Source organism: Macaca nemestrina, chromosome 7 (genome assembly GCF_043159975.1).
Source record: "Macaca nemestrina isolate mMacNem1 chromosome 7, mMacNem.hap1, whole genome shotgun sequence".
NCBI classification, from domain to species: Eukaryota; Metazoa; Chordata; class Mammalia; order Primates; family Cercopithecidae; genus Macaca; species Macaca nemestrina.
This window is the reverse complement of record NC_092131.1, coordinates 41,234,757-41,254,380: the sequence shown is the minus strand read 5'-3', so window position 1 is coordinate 41,254,380 and position 19,624 is coordinate 41,234,757. Positions and strand designations below refer to the sequence as shown.

The window sequence follows — 19,624 nt, the reverse complement described above, 5'->3', positions numbered from 1 at the left end:
ATGGAACTATTTGGTCTTATTTAGACAGTATTTTATCTTACAATGCTGTGTGATGAAATCCTGCACTCAAATAAAACATCAGCAGAACTTAAATAAAAATATATGATTGTTAATTTTGTAGTCTTCCTACTTTCTTAGAAATTAAATTTCTAATAAATCTTTGTCTCTGATTTTGTGCAAAACAATGCTATTGGCTGGTGACTTTACTGTCTAAGAACTTGGATTTATAGAGGTATAGAGAGTATTGGTTATATAGAGATGTCAGGTAAAGCTCATGCAAGCCAAATATTTTTAAACATTCAATGGTGTTTTCTAGTAGGAATTAAATGTATTTATTAGCTTGACTTTACTATGTTTGCTTCATATTAATCTATTAGAGCATAACTGCATAACATGGGTTTTAAATGAAGCTTGCTATTATTCTAAATTTATGTTACAAATCTGGCTCTGGGAAATTTTTCAAGTTTGTCTCAGTGCTTTAAGCCTTATAAAAATGAGCAAGTAACTCATAAATAATAGACGGTTCCTCAGAAGTCATTTAAAGTGTACTGCTTTTATTGGCAACATTTCCATTATGTTCTTTGGCACTTTGAGTTGTGGACTTTATAGAGGTATTTAACTACCATTATTTTCTGGTGATTTTTTTCAGGTACCTTTCTTTATGATTTATGGTTCTGTAAAATCTTACATCAGTGTGTAGCTAGAATTATTTAGTCACATATTTTTAAATAATTTTAAAATTTCTTAAAAATTCCTGTGACCCATGAACATCATCAACCAATATTATGAGATAAAATACTTCCCTTCCCAAATCAGAATACTTTTCTTTCATATATTTCAAGCAAGAGTCAGAATTGGAAAGGTACTAATTTAAATGCATTGTGCTGTTAGTCTTTAAAGTGGACAAAAAGAAAATAATAGTTAATAAGGGAGGTTTCTAGCATGGTACCAAATAAACATTTGGGCTCATGAATGAGCAAGAGAAGTACGGGATAATCCACTTTTCCTGACTTTCAACAGTTTCTCCCTGCCAGCTTATCACATTTGTAATTAATTAATATTTGTGCATTTATCTGCTTAATGTCTTCCTTTCTTTATTATAAGTTGTATAAACACAAAGATTGTCTTTTTCTCTCCTTTACCTCTAACCCCAGGATATTGTGTGGCACATGGTAGAAGTTGCTCAAAAAAGTATTTGTTGAATATATTCATGAATTTGAATGTTTTGCCCTACAAATTAACTTTAAAAGTACTTATGGAGTACTTGCTGATTTAATATACATATAATAAATATGAATATTCATTGCAGGTGTACAGTCAATATTTAACAGCTATCATTTATTTATTTAATGCTTTTTTTCAACTTTACAAAGTACCCTAACATATTTTTTTAATGTTTGTTGCTCACAGTAATCCTGTGAGGCGTATGATGATATTACCGTCGTTCCTCCATATCCACAGGTTTCTTATCTAAACTCGTGGTTGTGTAGGCATGGGTGCAACTGTGCTTTGCATCCACAGATGTGGAATCCACAGATGCGGAGGGCCAACAGAACTTCAAGCATACTCTGCATTTTGTATCCACGGGGGTCCTGGAACCAATCCTCCATGGATATGGAGAGTCAACTGTATTTCCATTTTATAGGCAAGCAATATGGAGTTTAGATTAAAGAAATGATTTGCTCCAAGAGCACAGAAGTTTTTAAGTGATCAGTCCTGGACTTGAATCATTTGTTTTTGCTGTCTTTTGGATGGCAACATTAACTTTGTACCATATACCTAGTTCTTCATTAATAAAGAGATGGTTACAAAATTAAGGTATATATAATTGTCATAAGATCCTCAAATAAATAAATGAATACTTTTGGTTATTTTACATGTGCTGAGAATAGTAGTCACCTTTGAAAATGAGAATGAAGTATAATCTAGGTTATGATGTTTATTTAAGTCTGAATCATGTTAAACAGAATAGGCATACTTCTAAACTAATTCTGTTAGACAGAAATAGAAATCCCCGACAATTAATGAAGTAGCACATAGTGGTGTTTGTATTACCTAAATTAGTTTTTACATATCCCACAGATACTTGAGTTCAGCTCATTAAATTTTCTATTATTTCATTAAAACCAATGCAGTTAGCAGTAATAGGGGAGTGAAAGGAGAAGGAAATTGTGTAGAGCAAGATATTTTATTTGAGAGTGGGTATGTATGAGGTGGAGGTGGGGAATCCAGGAAAGCCATGGAGTTATGAAAAAATTAAAACTCATTGGTGTATTTTATTTGAACTAAAATTGATAAAATCTCCAAGAACTAGAAGTATTTATTACATAAGAGCATCTTTTTCAAAAGTATATGTAAACCTTAATTGCTGTCAGAAAAATATGCACAATAGTGTGTATACTTGCATTAAAAAGGGATATATATACACATACATGCACACACACACATACATACACAAATATAAATGGGAGATATAAGTGCAGTTGCATTGATTGATTGATTGATTGATTGAGACCAATTCTTACTCTGTTACGCAGGCTGGAGTGCTGTGGTGTGATCTTACCTCAGTACAGCCTCCACCTCCCAGGTTCAAGCGATTCTCCTGCCTCAGCCTCCCGAGTAGCTGGGATAACAGGCACATACCACCATGCCCAGCTAATTTTTGTATTTTTAGTAGAGACAGGGTTTCACCATGTTGGCCAGGCTGGTCTCGAACTCCTGGCCTCAGGTAATCTGCCCACCTTGGCCTCCTAGAGTGTTGGGATTACAGGCGTGAGCCACCATGCCTGGCTGCAATTGCTTTTATATGCATAGAGGGATACATAAAAATCTGGTATGGCAGGGTAGGGAGGAAAACTTTTTACTATATGCCCTTCCTTAACATTGTAGTTATTTTTACCATGTGAATGTGTTGTGGTCTTTCTGCTCCTTAACTCAGCTAGGTCTGAGTTCTTTTCTCACAACCAGGAAGAATTAGGCAGGCATGTGGACACTGGACAGTGAGTGGAGTAGAATTTATTAAGTGAAAGGAAAAATTCTCAGCCAACAGGGGATGTGGTGGGGAGGGGTGTTTTCCCCATCCAAAGGTGGGAAAATTCCCCATTTGGCTGGGTCCTGGGCCTTTTATGAACTTAGAGTGGGAAGTATGTGCTGATTGGTTTGTGATTATGCAAAAAAAGTTAAAGTGAAGACACTACTCAAAGGTGGGCACGACAGTGTAGAAAACCAATTAGGAAAGGGTAGGTACATGTTAAATAGGTGAAGGTGGGGATCAATCAGAGGAAAGGCTGCCAAACAGGAAGACAAGTTATCAATCAAGTCCAAAGATTTAACTTGTAGCTTGGCTTTCAGGCTTTAAACTATCTTTGGCTTGAAGGTAGGATTTCACAGGGAACCCACCCACTATCTGCCTAGACATTTGGCTGCCTCCTATCACTCTCATTTTCCCCCTCTGAAAAGGTACATCTAATTGTCATTAGAATAGGAATGAAGATGATCTTAACTGCTTTCTGCTGACAGAGGGCACTGCTTTGGGAAAATAGCAGTCAAATCTCCCTCAAAGTCTTGTCTGAGGATCCCTAGTAAAAGGGAGCCATTGTTTGAAGCTCCAGTGCATGACCATTTTGAGTTTGATGGCCTGAAGGCGAGAAGAGAGAAACCTGAAGGTTATTAGAAGATATGTATCAAAATGAAAACGGGGGTTAAGGACAGCTTAGAAATCCTGAGGCTGCCAACGTGCCAGGATAACTGGTGGCTATAGTTGTACCTGGTAAGGTCTGGGTGCATGGGGCTTGGCTTTAGTTAGCTCCCTTGGTCTTATTTTCCCAAAGAAACCTCCAGGTTATGGGCACCCCGTTTATTTCTATCACGTGGCAGGATTTGCAGGATAATTGCCCAAAACTAGAGTATTGATCCAGATTTTTACTTTACCCATCCCTGTTTCTTCTGAGCTGCAGCCAGAGACCACTGGTTGGTTCACAGGGTTAGTCTAAAATGTAGGCAAAAACTTAAAAACAAATAATGAGATTAGAATTTAATGGCAAGTGTATGATAAGTTTTGAAACAAATTTTCTCTCTGCAGTCCTCATTTTTGTCAAAAACAAATCATGATAGGACTGAGTTGTTTACAAAATGAACTTTAATCTTATACTTGGCTTCAATATTTGCATAAAGTACAGCAAGAATAATTATTTTTCACATAGGCTTTTTAAATAGAGTTTGATGGAACTCTGTTCCTCAAGGAATGTCATATAAGACTTTCTTAAAGCCGAGCCCAGCCATGGGTTTCTACCCTCAAATGCCTATGAGTTGGGTAAATTCCACTCTCGAGATCCCAGAATAACTTGGGGTTCCTGAGTCTATTAGAAAGTGACATTCTTTACTCACCATAGGTTAGGAACCCTGTACAGGGACTGTGTAGACAAGGTATGAGGTCAGTTTTCCCAAGGGGCTTTAACTGGCTCTGCAAGTCAAGCTTGATTCCATAAAGGAAAGCATAACCTTCTACTCAAAACCTTGGTAAAACAACCAGTTTCTCCAGTTGTGTCCTGTTGCAAAAGAAAATGGATTGTTATTGCACTGATGCAAATAACAATATTACCATAAGTTAAAAATACTTACTGTTGTTGGTTTAAAGTCTTTTTTATCTGAGGTAAGAATAGCAACCCCTGCTCTTTTTTGTTTTCCGTTTGCGTAGTGTTTCTCCAGCTCTTTACTTTAAGCCTGTTGGTGTAGCATGAAATGGGTCTCTTAAAGATAACAGAGGGATAAATCTGGTTTTATTATCCAACTTGCTACTCTGTTACTTTTAAGTGCAGCATTTAGACTGTTTATGTTCAAGGTTAATATTGATATATGAGGCTGCTTTGATCATATGGTGAAGTTGTTAGCTGGTTGTTGTTGTTTCCGTTGTGTGACTGCTTTATAGGGTCTCTGCACTGTATACGTAAGTGAAATATGTAATATCACTAATTAAAATCAAATGTTGACATTGAAATTTAGAGAAACTTCTGAATTATAGTGTTTGCATATTTTAGAATAGATTATTTTACATGTATACAATTACTAACATAATGTTTAAATTATTGCTTTCTCAGAGGTTTAATAGCACCACCAAATCTAAAGTAGTTTTCATGCATTATATCACATCATCCTCATTATAATGTTTTCTTTACAGCACTTACAACATTTGAAATTTTCTAACTTATTTGTTTACTACCCATTTCCCCCGGTAGAATGTAATATCGACAAATACAATTACTATATTTGTTTTGTTCACTGCTTTCTTTTTTTTTTTTTACATTATACTTTAAGTTCTAGGGTACATATGCATAATGTGCAGGTTTGTTACATATGTATACTTGTGCCATGTTGGTGTGCTGCACCCATCAACTCGTCAGCACCCATCAACTCGTCATTTACATCAGGTATAACTCCCAGTGCAATCCCTCCCCCCTCCCCCCTCCCTCCTCCCCATGATAGGCCCCGGTGTGTGATGTTCCCCTTCCGGAGTCCAAGTGATCTCATTGTTCAGTTCCCACCTATGAGTGAGAACATGTGGTGTTTGGTTTTCTGTTCTTGTGATAGTTTGCTAAGAATGATGGTTTCCAGCTGCATCCATGTCCCTACAAAGGACACAAACTCATCCTTTTTTATGGCTGCATAGTATTCCATGGTGTATATGTGCCACATTTTCTTAATCCAGTCTGTCACTGATGGACATTTGGGTTGATTCCAAGTCTTCGCTATTGTGAATAGTGCCGCAATAAACATACGTGTGCATGTGTCTTTATAGCAGCGTGATTTATAATCCTTTGGGTATATCCCCAGTAATGGGATGGCTGGGTCATATGTTACATCTAGTTCTAGATCCTTGAGGAATCGCCATACTATTTTCCATAATGGTTGAACTAGTTTACAATCCCACCAACAGTGTAAAAGTGTTCCTATTTCTCCACATCCTCTCTAGCACCTGTTGTTTCCTGACTTTTTAATGATCGCCATTCTAACTGGTGTGAGACGGTATCTCATTGTGGTTTTGATTTGCATTTCTCTGATGGCCAGCGATGATGAGCATTTTTTCGTGTGTCTGTTGGCTGTATGAATGTCTTCTTTTGAGAAATGTCTGTTCATATCCTTTGCCCACTTTTTGATGGAGTTGTTTGTTTTTTTCTTGTAAATTTGTTTGAGTTCTTTGTAGGTTCTGGATATTAGCCCTTTGTCAGATGAGTAGATTGCAAAAATTTTCTCCCATTCTGTAGGTTGCCTGTTCACTCTGATGGTAGTTTCTTTTGCTGTGCAGAAGCTCTTTAGTTTAATGAGATCCCATTTGTCAATTTTGGCTTTTGCTGCCGTTGCTTTTGGTGTTTTAGACATGAAGTCTTTGCCCATGCCTATGTCCTGAATGGTACTACCTAGGTTTTCTTCTAGGATTTTTATGGTATTAGGTCTAACATTTAAGTCTCTAATCCATCTTGAATTAATTTTCGTATAAGGAGTAAGGAAAGGATCCAGTTTCAGCTTTCTACTTATGACTAGCCAATTTTCCCAGCACCATTTATTAAACAGGGAATCCTTTCCCCATTTCTTGTTTCTCTCAGGTTCGTCAAAGATCAGATGGCTGTAGATGTGTGGTATTATTTCTGAGGACTCTGTTCTGTTCCATTGGTCTATATCTCTGTTTTGGTACCAGTACCATGCTGTTTTGGTTACTGTAGCCTTGTAGTATAGTTTGAAGTCAGGTAGCGTGATGCCTCCAGCTTTGTTCTTTTGACTTAGGATTGTCTTGGCAATGCGGGCTCTTTTTTGATTCCATATGAACTTTAAAGCACTTTTTTCCAATTCTGTGAAGAAACTCATTGGTAGCTTGATGGGGATGGCATTGAATCTATAAATAACCTTGGGCAGTATGGCCATTTTCACGAGATTGAGTCTTCCTATCCATGAGCATGGTATGTTCTTCCATTTGTTTGTGTCCTCTTTTATTTCACTGAGCAGTGGTTTGTAGTTCTCCTTGAGGAGGTCCTTTACATCCCTTGTCAGTTGGATTCCTAGGTATTTTATTCTCTTTGGAGCAATTGTGAATGGAAGTTCATTCATGATTTGGCTCTCTGTTTGTCTGTTACTGGTGTATAAGAATGCTTGTGATTTTTGCACATTAATTTTGTATCCTGAGACTTTGCTGAAGTTGCTTATCAGCTTAAGGAGATTTTGGGCTGAGACAGTGAGGTTTTCTAAATATACAATCATATCATCTGCAAAGAGGGACAGTTTGACTTCTTCTTTTCCTAACTGAATACCCTTGATTTCTTTCTCTTGCCTGATTGCCCTAGCCAGAACTTCCAACACTATGTTGAATAGGAGTGGTGAGAGAGGGCATCCCTGTCTTGTGCCAGTTTTCAAAGGGAATTTTTCCAGTTTTTGCCCATTCAGTATGATATTGTCTGTGGGTTTGTCATAAATAGCTCTTATTATTTTGAGGTATGTTCCATCAATACCGCATTTATTGAGCGTTTTTAGCATGAAGGGCTGTTGAATTTTGTCAAAAGCCTTTTCTGCCTCTATTGAGATAATCATGTGGTTCTTGTCTTTGGTTCTGTTTATATGCTGGATTATGTTTATTGATTTGCGAATGTTGAACCAGCCTTGCATCCCAGGGATGAAGCCCACTTGATCATAGTGGATAAGCTTTTTGATGTGCTGCTGAATCCGGTTTGCCAGTATTTTATTGAGGATTTTTGCATCGATGTTCATCAGGAATATTGGTGTAAAATTCTCTTTTTTTGTTGTGTCTCTGCCAGGCTTTGGTATCAGGATGATGTTGGCCTCATAAAATGAGTTAGGGAGGATTCCCTCTTTTTCTGTTGATTGGAATAGTTTCAGAAGGAATGGTACCAGCTCCTCCTTGTACCTCCGGTAGAATTCGGCTGTGAATCCATCTGGTACTGGACTTTTTTTGGTTGGTAGGCTATTAATTATTGCCTCAATTTCAGAGCCTGCTATTGGTCTATTCAGGGATTCAACTTCTTCCTGGTTTAGTCTTGGAAGAGTGTAAATGTTCAGGAAATTATCCATTTCTTCTAGATTTTCTAGTTTATTTGCGTAGAGGTGTTTATAGTATTCTCTGATGGTAGTTTGTATTTCTGTGGGGTCAGTGGTGATATCCCCTTTATCATTTTTTATTGCATCTATTTGATTCTTCTCTCTTTTCTTCTTTATTAGTCTTGCTAGCGATCTGTCAATTTGTTCACTGCTTTCTATCTAGCACATGAAATACTGCCTAGCACATAATAAGTTCTCTGTGAATGTTCAGTGAAAGGACGAAAGTGTTTAGAAGTATTATTTTAATAAATAGATAAAATTTGAGTAGCCTATCAAGAGTCTTTATAAATCTTTAGAGAGCCACAATGTTTCTTGTATAGTTTAAAAATTACTCTGTAATCTCATTTAATTATGTTGTGCACTCTTTGTATATCGTAAGAGGTTAATTTATATAAGGTCTGTCAAATTGTCATATAATCTATAAGTTTTTAATGAATGTTTATTGTATCCGTATTATATGAAATAATTACAGTGGGTTGGTGGAGGCCCACGCGGGTTCAACATGCGTATCGAAAAGTGTTGTTTCTCTTCAGGGCCCATCTACCCTGGCCACAGCATGATGTTCATCCACAATGATTGCAAGATGTTCAGATTTTGTAAATCTAAATGTCATAAAAACTTTAAAAAGAAGCACAATCCTTGCAAAGTTAGGTGAACCAAAGCATTCCATAAAGCAGCTGGTAAAGAGCTTACAGTGGATAATTCATTTGAATTTGAATACCATAGAAATGAATCTATCAAATACAGAGAGAGCTATGGAATAAAACTATTGATGCAATGAAGGGAGTTGAAGAGATCAAGCAGAAGTGCCAAGCTAAATTTGTAATGAACAGATTGAAGAAAAATAAAGAGCAACAGAAAGTTCAGGATATCAAAGAAGTCAAGCAAAACATCCATCTTATCCAAGCCCCTCTTGCAGGCAAAGGGAAGCAGTTGGAAGAGAAAATGGTATAGCGGTTACAAGAGGATGTGAATGTGGAAGATGCTTCTTAAAAATCTCTAACCATTTCTTTTATGTACATTTGAAAGATGCCCTTTGGAGACTTGGAACTGTTAATTATTAGTTTTTTTTTTTTACATAGGTCACTTAAATGAAAAATAATTAAAATATAGCTATCTACAAAACATCAGATATCACGGATGTTAGATTGCATCTCAGTGCTAAATTTTCACTGATAATCGTACTTATGTAAATCAGGAAAATTCTACTTATAACTATAGAAGTGAATTGTGGACAGAAATTGGTTATGCCATTCAGATAATGGCACTAGGCAGCCTTTGTATAATAACTAATGGCAAAAATTCATGGCTAGTGATGTATAAAATAAAATATTATACAGGAAAATATTCCCTTTATTAATGTTATGGAAGGGGATACAACAGGGAACTAACAATTTGTATGACAGTGTCAATTATTATTTTGATTTTAGTAGTTCCTGTTTTGGTTTATTTGCATCTTAGAAGAGCATAATGACATTGTTTGATGAAGCTTAATTATGCTGGACTACTTTGACCTTGTTTAACCTTTCTGATAGGTAGTTATGGATGTTGGGGATGAGAACTGAATAATCTTTGCCTGCAGTGGCACTACACTCTAGAATTTACACTTTGGAGAATACTCAGTTCTTTTTCTTTTTCTTTTTTGAGACGGAGTCTGGCTGTGTTGCCCAGCTTGGAGTGCAGTGGTGCGATCTCGGCTCACTCCAAGCTCCGCCTCCTGGGTTCATGCCATTCTCCTGCCTCAGCCTCCCGAGTAGCTGGGACTACAGGCGCCCACCACCACACCTGGCTAATTTTGTTCTGTTTTTAGTAGAGACTGGGTTTCACCATGTTAGCCAGGATGGTCTCGATCTCCGGACCTCGTGGTCTGCCCGTCTTGGCCTCCCAAAGTGCTGGGGAGAATACTCAGTTCTAACTTGTGATTCCTGGTAGAACAAACTTTATTTTTCTACCCTAGCAATGATCTAGAAGCAGAGGAATCCCAGTGCCTTTTAAAAGTTATTATGTGGTTTTCTTTTAGAAAGCTCCTGTTTTTGGAAAGTAGAATTTATGGTACAACATCTGTTCATTATTTGCACATAAAATAAAACGGTTTGAAAGGTAAAAGAAAGAAAGAAAGAATTACAATGGAATTTTACTAGTGTTCATTAAAAATATGACTACTAAATAAAACTGCAAATAAGAGATTTAGCATATTTCTAAATAAAGTCTTCTAATTAATATACTAATTACCAATGGTTCATGTCAGAATGTTAAAGCTCTTGAACGTTTTCCTAATTTGCTTCTTTGTAAACTACTTTCTATTTAAGAATCATGTAAGGCATAATAGTACAAACTGATTCTATTCCAGCAGCCAACCTATGTGAAAGTTCTTTAAAATAGGTAATATATTACGGTCAATATCTCTAGTGATAATTTGCTTTCTATGGTATAAAATCTGAAGAAGAATCTTGTCTTTACAACAGCATTTATATATGAAAACTTAATTCTAAGAAAAGTATGGATTTGCAGAGAAGTGTCACATAGTTAAAAAAAAAAGTCTGGGGTCTGGGATGACCTTGTTCTAAGTAGCAGACTGTTGTCTGTTTATTAACTGTTCATAGCCTGGAGCAAGTTAACTTTTCTGAACCTCAGGTATAGTGCTGAAACAATATATGTAAAAATGCCTAACACAATGCCTATTAGAAATGCTCAATAGATTCTAATTCTCTTTTCTTCCTGAATAAAGTGGAAGCAAAGACTCTTCTCAAAAGTATGATGGCCACATTTACCAAATACTAGAAAAAAGAATGGTGAGGTACAAAGATAACCATTTAACCTCAGTAAGGATAACTGTATTTACCAGGTTAGGGAGGGGAGTTTCTAATCAAAGCCTTTTAGGAATCAATTTTGACCATATTTTAAAACAAGAGCTACATTTATTTTCCAAAATTATTTTGGTCTTTAAGTCATAGATCATATGATAACATAAATCAGAATGTCTTCTTTCTTCAATTTTGGCTAAAGGCAAATAATAATACCTAACACTTATTTACATGCATGCTGTATATTGTCAGTCATCCACATCTGTGGGTTCCTCCACATCTGTGGGCTCCAAATCTATGAATTCAACCAACTGCAGATCAAAAATATTTAGAAAAAGATAATAAAAGTAATACAAATAAATACCATATAACAACTATTTATATAACATTCATATTGTATTAGGTATCATAAGCAATCTAGAGATGATTTAAAGCAGGGTTCCCCAACCCTTGGGCCATTGAACAGTAGTGGTCCATGGCCATTTAGGAACCAGGTCACACAGAGGATGTGAGGGGCAGACATGTGAGCAAAACTTCATCTGTATTTACAGCTACTCCCATTACCGCCTAAGCTCCACCTTTTGTGAGATCAGTGGAAACATTAGATTCTCATAGAAGCACAAACCCTATTGTGAACTGCACATGTGAGGGACCTACATTGTGTGCGCCTTATGAGAATCGAATGTCTGGTGATCTGCCACTGTCTCCCATCACCCCCAGATGGGACTGTCTAGTTGCAGGAAAAAAAAAGCTCAGGGTACATTGTGATGACATGTATAATTACTGCATTATATATTACAATATAATAATAATAGAAATAAAGTCCACAATAAATGTAATTCATTTGAATCATCACAGAACCATCCCCCAAGCCCTCCAATCTATGGAAAAATTGTCTTCCATGAAAACAGTTCCTGGTGCCAAAAAGTTTGGGAACCACTGATTTAGAGTATATCGGAGGATGTTCGTGGGTCACCCACCAATACTGTGTCTTTTTATATAAGGAACTTGAGCATCAGTGTATTTTGTCATCTGCATGGGGAGAGAAGGTGTTCTGAAACCAGTCCCTCGAGAATGCCCAGGGAGAACTGTACCCAAGTACTATTCTGTAAACCTGGCCTGGGTTAACTCATGTAGTTATTTCTATATGGTAGTTTTTTTTTTTTGTTTTTTGTTTTTTGTTTTAATTTAAGTTCTAGGGTACATGTGCACAACGTGCAGCTTTGTTACATATGTATACATGTGCCATGTTGGTGTGCTGCACCCATTAACTCGTCATTTACATTAGGTATATCTCCTAACGCTATCCCTCCCCCCACCCCCTCCCCACAATAGGCCTCAATGTGTGATGTTCCCCTTCCTGTGTCCAAGAGATCTCATTGTTCATATCCCTCCTATGAGTGAGAACATGTGTTTGGTTTTCTGTTCTTGCAATAGTTTGCAGAGAATGATGGTTTCCAGTTGCATCCATGTCCCTACAAAGGACACAAACTCATCCTTTTTTATGGCTGCATAGTATTCCATGGTGTATATGTGCCACATTTTCTTAATCCAGTCTGTCACTGATGGACATTTGGGTTGATTCCACGTCTTTGCTATTGTGAATAGTGCCACAACAAACATACATGTGCATGTGTCTTTATAGCAGCATGATGTAAAATCCTTTGGGTATATCCCCAGTAATAGGATGGCTGGGTCAAATGGTATTTCGGGTTCTAGATCCTTGAGGAGTCGCCACACTGTTTTCCACAATGGATGAACTAGTTTACAGTCCCACCAACAGTGTAAAAGTGTTCCTGTTACTCCACATCCTCTCCAGCACCTGTTGTTTCCTGACTTTTTAATGATCGCCATTCTAACTGGTGTGAGATAGTATCTCATTGTGGTTTTGATTTGCATTTCTCTGAGGGCGAGTGATGATGAGCATTTTTTCATGTGTCTGTTGGCTGCATAAATGTCTTCCTTTGAGAAATGTCTGTTCATATCCTTTGCCCACTTTTTGATAGAGTTATTTGTTTTTTTTTTCTTGTAAATTTGTTTGAGTTCTCTGTAGGTTCTGGGTATTAGCCGTTTGTCAAATGACTAGATTGCAAAAATTTTCTCCCATTCTGTAGGTTGCCTGTTCACTCTGATGGTAGTTTCTTTTGCTGTGCATAAGCTCTTTAGTTTAATGAGATCCCAGTTGTCAATTTTGGCTTTTGCTGCCGTTGCTTTTGGTGTTTTAGACATGAAGTCCTTGCCCATGCCTATGTCCTGAATGGTATTACCTAGGTTTTCTTCTAGGGTTTTTATGGTATTAGGTCTAACATTTAAGTCTCTAATCCATCTTGAATTAATTTTCGTATAAGGAGTAAGGAAAGGATCCAGTTTCAGCTTTCTACTTATGACTAGCCAATTTTCCCAGCACCATTTATTAAATAGGGAATCCTTTCCCCATTTCTTGTTTCTCTCAGGTTCGTCAAATGTCAGATGGCTGTAGATGTGTGGTGTTATTTCTGAGGACTCTGTTCTGTTCCATTGGTCTATATCTCTGTTTTGGTACCAGTACCATGCTGTTTTGGTTACTGTAGGCTTGTAGTATAGTTTGAAGTCAGGTAGCGTGATGCCTCCAGCTTTGTTCTTTTGACTTAGGGTTGTTTTGGCAATGCAGGCTTTTTGGTCCCATATGAACTTTAAAGCAGTTTTTTCCAATTCTGTGAAGAAAGTCATTGGTAGCTTAATGGGGATTACATTGAATCTATAAATTACCTTGGACAGTATGGCCATTTTCACCATATTGATTCTTCCTATCCATGAGCATGGTATGTTCTTCCATTTGTTTGTGTCCTCTTTTATTTCATTGAGCAGTGGTTTGTAGTTCTCCTTGAAGAGGTCCTTCACATCCCTTGTAAGTTGGATTCCTCGTTATTTTATTCTCTTTGAAGCAATTGTGAATGCGAGTTCATTCATGATTTGGCTCTCTGTTTGTCTGTTACTGGTGTATAAGAATGCTTGTGATTTTTGCACATTAATTTTGTATCCTGAGACTTTGCTGAAATTGCTTATCAGCTTAAGGAGATTTTGGGCTGAGACGATGGGGTTTTCTAAATATACAGTCATGTCATCTGCAAACAGGGACAATTTGACTTCTTCTTTTCCTAATTGAATACCTTTATTTCTTTCTCTTGGCTGATTGCCCTGGCCAGAACTTCCTACACTATGTTGAATAGAAGTGATGAGAGAGGGCATCCCTGTCTTGTGCCAGTTTTCAAAGGGAATGCTTCCAGTTTTTGCCCATTCAGTATGATATTGGCTGTGGGTTTGTCATAAATAGCTCTTATTAATTTGAGATACATTCCATTAATACCAAATTTATTGAGAGTTTTTAGCATGAAAGGCTGTCGAATTTTGTCAAAGGCCTTTTCTGCATCTATTGGGATAATCATGTGGTTTTTGTCTGTAGTTCTGCTTATATGCTGGATTACATTTATTGATTTGCATATGTTGAACCAGCCTTGCATCCCAGGGATGAAGCCCACTTGATCATGGTGGATAAGCTTTGTGATGTGCTGCTGGATTCAGTTTGCCACTATTTTATTGACGATTTTTGCATCGATGTTCATCAGGGATATTGGTGTAAAATTCTCTTTTTATGTTGTGTCTCTGCCAGGCGTTGGTATCAGGATGATGTTGGCCTCATGAAATGAGTTAGGGAGGCTTCCTTCTTTTTCTATTGATTGGAATAGTTTCAGAAGGAATGGTACCAGCTCCTCCTTGTACCTCTGATAGAATTCGAATGTCAATCTGTCTGGTCCTGGAATTTTTTTGGTTGATAGGTTATTAATTATTGCCTCAATTTCCGAGCCTGCTATTGGTCTATTCAGGGAATCAACTTCTTCCTGGTTTAGTCTTGGGAGAGTGTATGTGTCCAGGAATTTATCCATTTCTTCTAGGTTTTCTAGTTTGTTTGTGTAGAGATGTTTTAGTATTCTCTGATGGTAGTTTGTATTTCTGTGGGGTCGGTGGTGATACCGCCTTTATCATTTTTTATTGCATCTATTTGATTCTTCTCTCTTTTCTTCTTTATTAGTCTCACTAGCAGTCTATCAATTTTGTTTATCTTTTCAAAAAACCAGCCTCTGGATTCATTGAGTTTTTGAAGGGTTTTTTTGTGTCTTTATCTCCTTCAGTTCTACTCTTAGTTATTTCATGCCTTCTGCTAGCTTTTGAATGTATTTGGTCTTGCTTCTCTAGTTCTTTTAATGGTGGTGTTAGGGTGTCAATTTTAGATCTTTCCTCCTTTCTCTTGTGGGCATTTAGTGCTATAAATTGTCCTCTATACACTGCTTTAAATGTGTCCCAGAGATTCTGGTATGTTGTATCTTTGTTCTCATTGGTTTCAAAGAACATCTTTTTTTCTGCCTTCATTTCGTTATGTACCCAGTAGTCATTCGGGAGCAGGTTGTTCAGTTTCCATGTAGTTGAGCGGTTTCCATTGGGTTCCTTAGTCCTGAGTTCTTGTTTGATTGCATTGTAGTCAGAGAGACAGTTTGTTATAATTTCTGTTCTTTTACATTTGCTGAGGAGTGCTTTACTTCCAACTATGTGGTCAATTTTGGAATAAGTGCGATGTGATGCTGAGAAGAATGTATATTCTGTTGATTTGGGGTCGAGAGTTCTGTAGATGTCTATTAGGTCCACTTGGTGTAGAGTTGAGTTCAATTCCTGCATATCCTTGTTAACTTTCTATCTCGTTGATATGTCTAATGTTGACAGTGGGGTGTTAAGGTCTCCCATTATTATTGTGTGGGAACCTAAGTCTCTTTGTAAGTCTGTAAGGACTTGCTTTATGAATCTGGGTGCTCCTGTATTGGGTGCATATATATTTAGGATAGTTAGCTCTTCTTGTTGAATTGTTCCCTATACCATTATATAATGGCCTTCTTTGGCTCTTTTGATCTTTGTTGGTTTAAAGTCTGTTTTATCAGACACTGGGATTGCAACCCCTGCCTTTTTTTGTTTTCCATTTTCTTGGTAGTTCTTCCTCCATTCCTTTGTTTTGAGCCTATGTGTGTCTCTGCATGTGAGATGGGTCTCCTGAATACAGCAAACTGATGGGTCTTGAGTCTTTATCCAATTTGCCAGTCTGTGTCTTTTCATTGGACCATTTAGCCCATTTACATTTAAGGTTAATATTGTTATATGTGAATTTGATCCTGTCATTATGATATTAGGTGGTTATTTTGCTAGTTAGTTGATGCAGTTTCTTCCTAGCTTCGATGGTCTTTATATTTTGGCATGTTTTTGCAATGACTGGTACCAGTTGTTCCTTTTCATGTTTAGTGCTTCTTTCAGGATCTCTTGTAGGGCAGGCCTGGTGGTGACAAAATCTCTCAACATTTGCTTGTCTGTAAAGGATTTTATTTCTCCTTCTCTTATGAAACTTAGCTGGCTGGATATGAGATTCTGCGTCGAAAATTCTTTAAGAATGTTGAATATTGGCCCCCACTTTCCTGGCTTGTAGAGTTCGTGCCGAGAGATCTGTTATTAGTCTGATGGGCTTCCCTTTGTGGGTAACTGGAACTTTCTCTCTGGCTGCCTTTAAGTAACATTTTTTCCTTCATTTCAACTTTGGTGAATCTGACAATTTTGAGTTGCTCTTCTCAAGGAGTATCTTTGTGGCATTCTCTGTATTTCCTGAATTGGAATATTGACCTGCCTTGCTAGGTTGGGGAAGTGCTCCTGGATGATATCCTGCAGAGTGGTTTCCAACTTGGTTCCATTCTCCCCGTCACTTTCAGGCACACTGATCAGACGTAGATTTGGTCTTTTGACATAATCTCGTATTTCTTGGCGGCTTTGTTCATTTCTTTTTACTCTTTTTTCTCTACACTTCTCTTCTCGCTTCATTTCATTCATTTGATCTTCAATCACTGATACTCTTTCTTCCAGTTGATCGAGTCGGTTACAGAAGCTTGTGCATTTTTCACATAGTTCTCATGTCATGGTTTTCATCTCTATCAGTTTGTTTATGGACTTCTCTGCATTGGTTATTCTAGTTATCCATTCTTCCATTCTTTTTTTCAAGGTTTTTAGTTTCTTTGCGCTGGGTACGTAGTTCCTCCTTTAGCTCTGAGAAGTTTCATCGACTGAAGCCTTCTTCTCTCAACTTGTCAAAGTGTTTCTCTGTCCAGCTGGATTCCGTTGCTAGCGATGAGCTGCATTCCTTTGGATGGGGAGATGCACTCTTATTTTTTTAATATCGAGCTTTTCTGCACTGTTTTTTCCCCATCTTTGTGGTTTTATGTACCTTGGTCTATGATGATGGTGACGTACTGATGGGGTTTTGGTGTGGGTGTCCTTTCTGTTTGTTAGTTTTCCTTGTAACAGTTAGGACCCTCAGCTGCAGGTCTGTTGGGGTTTGCTTGAGGTCTACTCAAGACCCTGTTTGCCTGGGTATCAGCAGTGGAGCCTGCATAAGATAGAATATTGCTGAACAGGAAGTGTTGCTGTCAGATTCTTGCTCTGGAAGCTTTGTCTCAGAGGTGTAGCCAGCTGTGGGAGGTGTGAGGTGTCAGTCTGCACCTAGTAGGGGATGTCTCCCAGTTAGGCTACTCAGGGGTCAGGGACCCACTTGAGCAGGCAGTCTGTCCGTTTTCAGATCTCAACCTCCATGCTGGGAGAACCACTGCTCTCTTTAAAGTATTAGACAGGGATATTTACATCTGCAGAGGTTTCTGCTGTTTTTTGTTGAGCTATGCCCTGTGCCCAGAGGTGGAGTCTACAGAGGCAGGCAGGCAGGCCTCCTTGAGCTGCGGTGGGCTCCACCCAGTTTGAGCTTCCAGGCAACTTTGTTTACCTACTTAAGCCTCAGCAATGGTGGGCGCCCCTCCTCAAGCTGAAAGATCTAACTCCTTGCAGTTAGATCTCAGAGTGCTGAGCTAGCAATGAGGGAGGCTCCATGAGCATGGGACCCTCCAAGACAGGCACAGGATATAATCTCCTGGTGTGCCATTTGCTAAGACCCTTGGTAAAGCGCAGTATTAGGGTGGGAGTGACTCAATTTTCCAGGTGTTGTGTGTCACGCTTTCCCTCGGCTAGGAAAAGGAATTCCCTTTCCCCTTTGCTTCCAGGGTGAGGTGATGCCTTGCCCTGCTTGGGCTCTGGCTCGTTGGGCTGCAACCACTGTCCTGCACCCACTGTCCAGCATGCCCCAGTGAGATGAACCCGGTACATCAGTTGGAAATGCTGGGAGCTGGAGGCTGGAACGTTCCTATTCGGCCATCTTGGGCGCCCCCCCCCCCCCCACCAGGTTTTTTTTTAAATCGTTTTACTGATCAGGAAACTGATGCAAGAGGAATTAAGAAAACTTGCCTAAACTTACACAAAAATAAGTGCCAGGTCAGGGCTGAGATTCTGAAATAGGTAAACTGACTCCAGATTCTGTGCTTTTAACTTTCACACGGTATTCTGAGATAAATCCAGAGAAGTGGTGCAAACTTGAAACAGGTCTAAAAAGTTAAGCACAGAATGGATTGAGACTTTTAAAAAGCTGAAGGAAAAATATAGACAGTAACTTCTGTAGCTATATAGCATTAAGAACAATCAATACATCACTTTTATAGAAATAGTAGTACAAGTTTAAAATATAAAGATAATATAATTACTTATTGTATATTAGTATCCTAAGTTTAAAATATAATAAAAATTAAAGAATTACTTGACTTTTAAAAAGCTTTTTTCTTTTGCCCTCCTGTGAGGACAGTCATTATTATTTTAAAAAATAAGATAATCATGTTTAATAGTTGAGCATGTATGCACTTAGGTGCTTTAAATGAGTTTTAAAATACTATCAACCTGAACTACTATATATCCAGATAGTGAAAAAATAAAAAAATGAAAAAGAACATGTGATGTCAGAACCACTGTTAATCTTTTAGAAATCTATTGATTATACTTGAGAAAAAAAGAACAGAAGGGGGAACCTTAATTGACCACCTCCCATTCTTTCTGATGTGAGAGGGTATGTCAAGTCAAAAAAGAACAGGTACTGACAAGGTTGCACAGAAAAGCGAACAGTTATCCACTGCTGATGGTAGTGTAAATTAATTTGCCCATTTTGGAAAGCAGTGTGGCAATTTTTGAAACAACTTAAAACAGAATTACTATTTGACCCAGCAATCCCATTATTGGATATATAACCAAAGGAATATAAATTCTTCTGCCATAAACACACGTGTATATGTATGTTCATTTCAGTACTTTTCACAATAACAAAGACATGGAATCAACCTAAATGCCCATCAGTGGGAGACTGGATAAAGGAATGAGAGCATGTCTTTTGCAGCAGCCATTGGAGCCAGTGGGTATTATCCTAAGTGAACTAATGCAGGAACAGAAAACCAAATGTCATATGTTCTCACTTAAAATTGGAAAACATGGAGTACACATGGATACAAAGACAGGAGCAACAGACAGTGGGGCCTACTTGAGGGTAGAGTGTGGGAGGAGGGAGTGGAACGAAAATCTACCTATTGGGTACTCTGCATACTACCTGGGTGACGAACTAATCAGTACACGAAACTCCCATGACACACAATTTACCTATATGACAGACCTGCACATGTACTCCTGAAACAGAAAAAAAAAGAATGACTGAATGTACACTACGATGCAATAGCTGTATAATTTATTATTTACATACAGTCATCTATTTAGAATGAAATATATATCTAGATAAT

The 19,624-nt window shown here is 37.9% G+C and overlaps 1 protein-coding gene and 1 pseudogene across 27 annotated transcripts in view; both read left to right on the top strand.

Annotated features, from left to right (window-relative positions):
• The window catches only part of LOC105472850 (gephyrin), a 737,491-nt gene that overhangs the window by 281,014 nt on the left and 436,853 nt on the right, over positions 1–19,624 (top strand). The gene's annotated exons all lie outside the window — the stretch shown is intronic.
• Positions 8,520–9,093, top strand: LOC112425059 (probable ribosome biogenesis protein RLP24 pseudogene; annotated as a pseudogene).